The 8242-nt window shown below is 45.3% G+C and overlaps 1 protein-coding gene and 1 non-coding gene across 2 annotated transcripts in view; both read left to right on the top strand.

The window, feature by feature from the left end:
- Positions 1 to 8242, top strand: part of RHOA (ras homolog family member A) — a 52298-nt gene that overhangs the window by 6646 nt on the left and 37410 nt on the right. The window lies entirely within an intron of this gene.
- On the top strand, positions 1004 to 1108 carry LOC116559638. The gene has a single exon (XR_004272544.1). It is a non-coding gene; the product is annotated as a U6 spliceosomal RNA (small nuclear RNA).

Genomic DNA, 8242 nt, shown 5'->3' with positions numbered 1-8242 from the left:
TGTGTGTGTGTGTGTGTGTGTGTGTGTGTGTGTGTGTGTGTGTGTGTGTGTGTGTGTGTGTGTGTATTTAGAGATGGAGGTCTTGCTATGTTGTCCAGGTTGGAAGGCTGACTCATAGCACACTTACAGCCTTGAACTGCTGGGCTTAGGTGATCTTCTCACCTCAGCCTCCGAAGTAGCTGAGAGCTTGAGATCACAGGCTTATGCCACCTTGACTGGTTCCGGAGGTTTTTTTCAAAATTTAACTTATTTAGAGACAGGGTCTCATTCTGTCACCCAGGCTAGAGTACAGTGGTATGATTATGGCTTACCACAACCTCGAATTCCTGGGCTTAAGCAGTGTACCTGTGACAGCCTCTCAAGTAGCTGGCACTACAGGTGCAGACCAGCATGTCCAGCTATTCCTGCCCCACCACCCCCCGCCCCACCGGCCCAGGAGATGGGAGTGTTGCTTTGTCTCCCAGGCTGGAGTGTGGTGGTGCAACCTGTGCTCACTGCAGCCCCTGCCTCCTGTGTTCAAGCAATTCTTCTGTCTCAGCCTCCTGAGTAGCTGGGACTACAGGCATGTACCACCATGCCCTGCGAATTTTTTGTACTTTTAGTAGAGGTGGAGGTTTTACTGTATTAGCCTGGATGGTCTTGATCTCCTGACCTCGTGATCCACCTGCCTTGGCTTCCCAAATTGGTGGGATTACAGGTGAGAGCCACTGCACCTGGCCAAATTTTGTATTTTTTGTAAAGATAGGGTTTCGCATGTTGGTCAGGCTGATCTCGAACTGCTGACATCAGTTGATCCTCCTGCCTTGGCCTCCCAAAGTGCTGGGATTACAGTTGTCAGCCACTGTGCTTAGCCTTTTTTTTTTTTTTTTTTTAAATTGTAGCCATAGGGTCTCTCCATGTTGCCCAGGCTCTTGGGGTCAAACAGTCCTCTTGCCTCAGCTTCCCACAGTGCCTTGTTTATAGGTTTGAGCCGCTGTGTCCAGCCCATGCAGTTTTGAAATTTGTGCTCGCTTCGGCAGCACATATACTAAAATTGGAACGATTCAGAGAAGATTAGCATGGCCCCTGCAAAAGGATGACACAGATTCGTGAAGCGTTCTGTAGTTAAAAAAAAATCTTTAAAAAAAAAAAAGAGGCCAGGCGCGGTGGCTCAAGCCTGTAATCCCAGCACTTTGGGAGGCCGAGGCGGGTGGATCACGAGGTCAAGAGATCGAGACCATCCTGGTCAACATGGTGAAACCCCGTCTCTACTAAAAATACAAAAAATTAGCTGGGCATGGTGGCACGTGCCTGTAATCCCAGCTACTCAGGAGGCTGAGGCAGGAGAATTGCCTGAACCCAGGAGGCGGAGGTTGCGGTGAGCCGAGATCGCGCCATTGCACTCCAGCCTGGGTAACATGAGTGAAACTCCGTCTCAAAAAAAAAAAAAAAAAGAAAAGAAAGAAATTTTGAAATTTAATTAATAACATGATACGAATCCTTGTTGTGTATTTTCTGCGCAGCATGCAGAAGAGTAGATGGAGAGGTGGAGATTTTTTTCCCTCTATTATCTGCTTGTATCACTTCTTTGTTTCATTTTTTTTGAAGCAGTGGTCACTCTCGCCCAGGCTGCAGTGTAGTGTTGAGATCTCAGCTCACTGCATCCTCCGTCTCTTGTGTTAAGGCAGTTTTCCTGCCTCAGCCTCCCATGTAGCTGGGATTATGGGCGTGTGCCATCATGCCTGGCTAATTTTTGTGATTTTAATAGAGACAGGGTTTCACCATGTTGGCCAGGCTGGTCTTGAACTCCTAACCTCATGTAATTCTCCCATCTTGGCCTCTGGGCTGGCCCTTATCACCTTTTTGAAAATGAGGGGTTCTTAATAACAACTCTGTGTCAATTCTGTTGTGTGTATTTGGTGAACTGTGGCTGAGAGGCTGCAATTTTGAGGTCAGAAGCATTTATTTGATATGTACCAGCTATGCACACTTTCTCTTTCAAGCTTATTATTTAAAAAGTTACATTTTTCATCACATTTTCCAATGTTACTTGATTGTGCATCTTTTTTTTTTTTTTTTTTTTTAACTCTGTCTCCCAGGCTGGAGTGCCAACTCACTGCAACCTCCGCCTTCTGAGTTCAAGCAATTCTTGTGGCTTAACTTCTTGAGTAGCTCTATTACAGGGGCCCAAGCTAATATTTGTATATTAGTAGAGACGGAGTTTTACCATGTTGGCCAGGCTGGTCTCAAAACTCCTGACCTTAGGCGATCCACCTGCCTCAGCCTCCCTAGAGTGCTGGGGATTATGGTTGTGAGCTACTGCTCCTGGCCAAGATTTTTAACCTCTGAAGCTTATAGCTGCTCTAAATCACAAGGACTCAATTCCATTATTTAAAAAAATTGCTTCTTTTGACTTCAGGTACATGGTTGAACATTCTAACTTTTGTTATCTGCACATTTGTATTTTACTGTATTCTCATGGCTCTGGTATCCTACTCTATGTTGCAGATGAGTTGTGATTCTCTGGTGTCTTTTCTGTGGATCTAGAGATCACATGTTCTACTACCAGGGTACCTTTTTGTAACTGTTTGTTGTTGGGGATATAGGCTTTCAGAGGTTAAGGAAGTACATTTAAGATAGATATTTAATGTTGTAACACTTTGTTAATGCTTTTTTCTACAAGATAATTTTATTTGCTATGGCAACTTTGTTGAAAATAACCTTGTTCACAGGGTGTATGTGTGTGGAAAAGTTCTTTTCTGGATGAAATCTCTTGTTTAACTTTCCCAGTTATTCATAGTGAAACTCTGTTTATCTTTTGAAGATGTTAAGTTCAGAAAAGGAAGGCAGGATGTGTGCGGTGGCTCAAGCCTGTCATCCCAGCACTTTGGGAGGCTTAAGGTGGGTGGATCACCTGAGGCCAGGAGTTCGAAACCAGTCTGGCCAATACAGTGAAATTTGGTCTCTACTAAAAATTCAAAAATTAGCTGAGTGTGGTACCCAGCGCCTGTAATCCCAGCTACTCAGGAGGCTGAAGCAGGAGAATCGCTCAAACTTGGGAGGCGGAGGTTGCTGTGATCTGAGATCGCTGTATTTCAGTCTGTGACAGAGCAAAAGGCCATCTCATGGAAGGAAGGAGGGAGGGAGGGAAGGGAGAAGGAAGGGGAAAAGGAAGGGAGGAAGGGAAGAAAGGGAGGAAGGAAGGGAAGGCAATAGAGTATCTTATTTAAGAGCATGGATTCTGGAGAGACTGACAGTTAAATACTAGCTCTGACACTTGATGGCCTGAGACCCTTGACTGTAATATGACCCCTTTGCGATGCAGTTTTTTCTTCTGTAGAAAGGGAATAGTAAGGGAGCTCTTTGAGAGTTCAGCGAGAGAGAAGCACTTAGCTCAAGTGCTACACAAGAAGCCCTTCAACTAACTTTGGTTTTGGTTTATTTATTTATTTATTTTTTTGAGATGGGGTTTTGCTCTTGTTGCTCAGGCTGGAGTGCAGTGGCCTGAGCTTGGCACGCTGCAACCTCTGCCTCCCAAGTTCAAGCGAAGCTCCTATCTCAGCCTTCCAAGTAGCTGGGATTACAGGCGCCCACCACTACACCTGGCAAATTTTTATATTTTTACTAGAGACAGGGTTTCACCATGTTGGGCAGGCTGGTCTGAAACTCAGCCTCAGGCAATCTGCCCACCTCGGCCTTCCAAAATGTTGGGATTACAGGCGTGAGCCACCATGCCCGGCCCATGCCCAGCTAATTTGTGTATTTTTAGTAGATAAGGGGTTTCATCATGTTGGCCAGGATGGTCTCTATCTCCTGACCTCAAGATCCACCTGCCTTGGCGTCCCAAAGTGTTGGAATTACAGGTGTGAGTCACTGCACCTGGCTGTGTGTGTGTGTGTGTGTGTGTGTGTGTGTGTGTGTGTGTGTGTTTGAATCAGACTCTCACTCTGTCGCCAGGCTGGAGTGCAGTAGTGTAATTTTGGCTCACTGCAACCTCCACCTCCTAGGTTTGAGCAATTCTCCTGCCTCAGCCTCTCAAATAGCTGGGACCGCAGGCATGTGCCACCCTGCCCGGCTAATTTTTGTATTTTTAGTAGAGACAGGGTTTCACCATGTTGTCCAGGATGGGCTCGATCTCTTGACCTCATGATTCGTCTACCTCAGCCTCCTGAAGTGCTGGGATTACAGGGATGAGCCACTGAGCCCAGCCTTCCCCCTACCCCCTGACAGATTCTAGCTCTGTCGCCCATGCTTGAATGCAGTGGCACGATCTTGGCTCTCTGCAACGTCCGCCTCCCAGGTTCAAGTGATTCTCCTGCGTCAGCCTCCCAAGTAGCTGGGATTACAGGTGCCTGCCACCACGCCCAGCTAATTTTTTTGTATTTTTAGTAGAAATGGGGTTTCACTATGTTGGCCAGGCTGGTCTTGAACTCCTGACCTCAGGTGATCCACCCACTTCGGCCTCCCAGAGTGCTGGGATTACAGGTGTAGCCACAGCTCCTGGCTCTATTTATTCATTCATTTATTTTTGAGACAAATTCTCTTGTCACCTAGTGTGGAGTATAATGGTATGATCTTGGCTCACTGCAAGCTCTGCCTCCTGATTCAAGTGATTATTCTGTCTCGGCCTCCCAAGTAGCTGGGATTACAGGCACCTGCCATCACACCTGGCTAATTTTTGTATTTTTAATAGAGATGGGGTTTCACCTTGTTGGTCAGGCTGGTCTCAAACTCCTGACCTCAGGCAGTCTGCCCATCTTGGCCTCCCAAAATGCTAGATTTACAGGCATGAGCCACCGTGCTTGGCCTAATTTATTTATTTTTTATAGAGATGAGGTTTTGCCATGTTGTCCAGGCTGGTCTTCAGCTCCTGAGCTCAGTTCTCACAAAGTGTTGGGATTACAGGTGTAAGCCACTGCATCTGACCTAGATTTTTTGTTTTAAGAAATATGTATACTTGGTAAAAGTAAAATCCTACAATAAGGTTTACAATAAGCACATATAAATTCTTAGCCAGCTCACTGGGGGCAACCTAATGGTTCATTCTTCTCTGTCAGCCTTGCCAGACGAGCACTGTCTTAGAGGAGACATAAGTTGAAAATTAGATCAAACAAAGTCAAATCCTGATTGTCTGTAACCATTGAAGGTTAACCTTATAATATTTATAATATTAACTTAATAATAAACAATTAAAATATTAATTGGAATATAATATTTATAATAACCTTATAATATATATTTTTTTATTTTTTTGGTGCCGTGACTCGGATATGAATAGTATTTAAAAACATGATTTCACGCTCTTATTTAGGGAACTTGAAGGTATGTTACCTCACAGAGTGTTCCTTACCTCTCTGTCCCCAAGGAACTTAAATTTGAAGTGGTTTTTTACTTGGCAGTCAGTTGAAGATTTTCTTCATTGCTTGCCGCCATGTGCGTTACGCCTGCTGCTCTTGATCTCCAAGTGCCCTTACTGCTATAGCAGGGAAAGCTCTTGAACTAACAGCAACCCTTGGCAGCCACTTGATCAGGGTAGCCAAATAATGGCAGGACAGTTTGAGCATCTGAAATGCTTCAGAATCCTTTTTGGGTGCTGACGTGGCATTCAAAGGAAATGCCTAGTGGAGCATTTTAGGCTTAGAATTTTTGGATTTGGGATACTGAACCGGCAAATATAATGCAGATATTCCAAAGTCTGAAGAAATTCTGAGATCTGAAACACTTCCAGGCCCAAGCATTTTGGATAAGCAGTACTCAACCTATACCAGGCTCAAGTTCATTATGGACAGATGGATGGATGATAGTTTGGCTCTTTCACCGGGAATTTCCCATGCAGCCAGTAAACAAAATAAACAGCTTTATGTTTTCAACTTCATTTCCTTATTTTTAAATTTTTTTATATTTTTTGAGACAGAGTTTTCCTCTTGTTGTCCAGGCTGTAGTGCAGTGACGTTTTCTTTGCTCACTGCAACCTCTGCCTCTTGTGTTCAAATGATTCTCCTGCCTCAGCCTCCTGAGTGGCTGGGATTACAGGCGCCCATTACCACGCCTGGCTAATTTTATTTTTGTCTTTTTGTAGAGACGGGGTTTTGCCATGTTGGCTTGGCTGGTCTCAAACTCCTGATCTTAGGCGATCCGCCTGACTTGGCCTCCCAAAGTGCTAGGATTGCAGGTGTGAGCCATTGTGCCTGGCTCTATTTCCCAAATGTTTAATGGTGTTTCCTCTGTGCGAGACACAGTCCTGGTTGTGGGTGAACTTGGAGTTGTTAGATAGGATAGGTTTCTACTAATTGGCACTGAAACAGTTTTGGGGTTTTATTTATTTTTAATTTTGTTTTCCCGTTTTGAGTTGGTGTCTCACTCTGTTGCCCAGGCTGGAGTACAGTGGTGCCATCTTGTCTCAATGCAACCTCTGACTCCCGAGTTTAACTGATTCTCTCACTGCGGCGTCCAGAATAGCTTGGATTACAGGTGTGAGCTGCCACGCCTTGCTAAGTTTTGTATCTTTAGTAGAAACGGGGTTTCGCCAGGTTGGTCAGGCTGGCCTTGAACTCCTGGCCTCAAGTGATCCACCTGCCTCGGCCTCCCAAAGTTCTAGGGTTACAGGCATGAGCCACTGCACCTGGCCGAATTCTTTCTTTTTTTTTTTTTTTATTTTTTTTTGAGATGGAGTTTCACTCATGTTACTCAGGCTGGAGTGCAATGGTGCGATCTCGGCTCACCGCAACCTCCGCCTCCTGGGTTCAGGCAATTCTCCTGCCTCAGCCTCCTGAGTAGCTGGGATTACAGGCATGCGCCGCCATGCCCAGCTAATTTTTTGTATTTTTAGTAGAGACGGGGTTTCACCATGTTGACCAGGATGGTCTCGATCTCTTGACCTCGTGATCCACCCGCCTTGGCCTCCCAAAGTGCTGGGATTACAGGCTTGAGCCACCGCGCCCGGCCCGAATTCTTCTACTAAAATATCCTAAGGGGTAGCCTCATCAGTATGGTACACAGCTGATTGACTATGATGCGCAGTCAATATATTGTGAAACCATTTTCTTTTTAAAACCTTCGTGCCACAAATTGGTTATGTAATGTTTCTTTGCTTCTAGAAATTTGTTTTTTCAACAGTTTATTTGAGCCCACCACTCTGTGTGCATGTGCCTGTGCTTGTCTGACAATGGTGAATAAAAAGGATATGTTTCTTACATTAACGGAGTTTGGCAAGTAGAAACTTTGTAGAGAAATTATGTGCCCTTATTTTAGACAAATCTGCAAGTCTGATTGGTCAGTAGCACAGTTCACAGCAGTTTAGAAAAATGCATGCTGCCGGGCACGGTGGCTCACGCCTGTAATCCCTTCACTTTGAGAGGCCAAGGCAGGCAGATCACAAGGCCAGGAGTTCGAGACCAGCCTGACCAACATGGTGAAACTCCGTCTCTACTAAGAAAAAACAACAACAAAAAAAGAAAAATACATGCTTGGGTTAGAAGGTGGTGTATGTAGCCTGTGTATAAGAACATAGGAAGGCCGGGCGTGGTGGCTCACGCCTGTAATCCCAGCACTTTGGGAGGCCACGGGTGGGAGGGGGATCACCTGAGGCCAGGAGTTTGAGACCAACCTGACCAACATGGAGAAACCCTATCTCTACTAAAAATATTTTTAAAATATTAATTACAGGCATGGTGGCGAATGCCTGTAATCACAGCTACTTGGGAGGCTGAGGCAGGAAAATGGCTTGAACCTGGAAGACTGAGGTTGCAGTGAGCCGAGATCACACCACTGCACTCCAGCCTGGGCAACAAGAGCAAAATTCTCTCAAAAAAAAAGAGAATGGTAGGAGATGGGCGGGGCTCAGTGGCTTACACCTGTAATTCCCGCACTTTGGGAGGCCGAGGCAGGTAGATCACCCGAGGTCAGTAGTTTGAGACCAGCCTGGCCAACATGGCAAAATCCTGTCTTTACTAAAAATACAAAAAAAAAAAAAAATTAGCTTACGATTTGTCTTAAAAGAAAAAAAAATTAGTGGTGGCGGGTGCCTGTAATCCCAGCTACTCAGGAGGCTGAGGAAGGAGAGTAGCTTGAAACCAGGAGGTAGAAGTTGCCATGAGCCGAGATTGCGCCACTGTACTCCAGCCTGGGAAATGAGAGCAAAACTCTGTCTCAAGAAAAACAAATAATAGTAAAACCCAAAGCATATAATCACCCTCAGCCAGAACAATACAGCATCCTAAAATTTGGGCTCTTAAACCATGATTTCTTCTTCCCCCCCCCCCCC

Source organism: Sapajus apella, unplaced genomic scaffold, assembly GCF_009761245.1.
Source record: "Sapajus apella isolate SASKATOON/1434 unplaced genomic scaffold, GSC_monkey_1.0 scaffold23, whole genome shotgun sequence".
Classification (NCBI taxonomy): Eukaryota; Metazoa; Chordata; class Mammalia; order Primates; family Cebidae; genus Sapajus; species Sapajus apella.
Note: the sequence above shows the minus strand (reverse complement) of the source record. Positions and strands in the feature narration are given on the sequence as shown.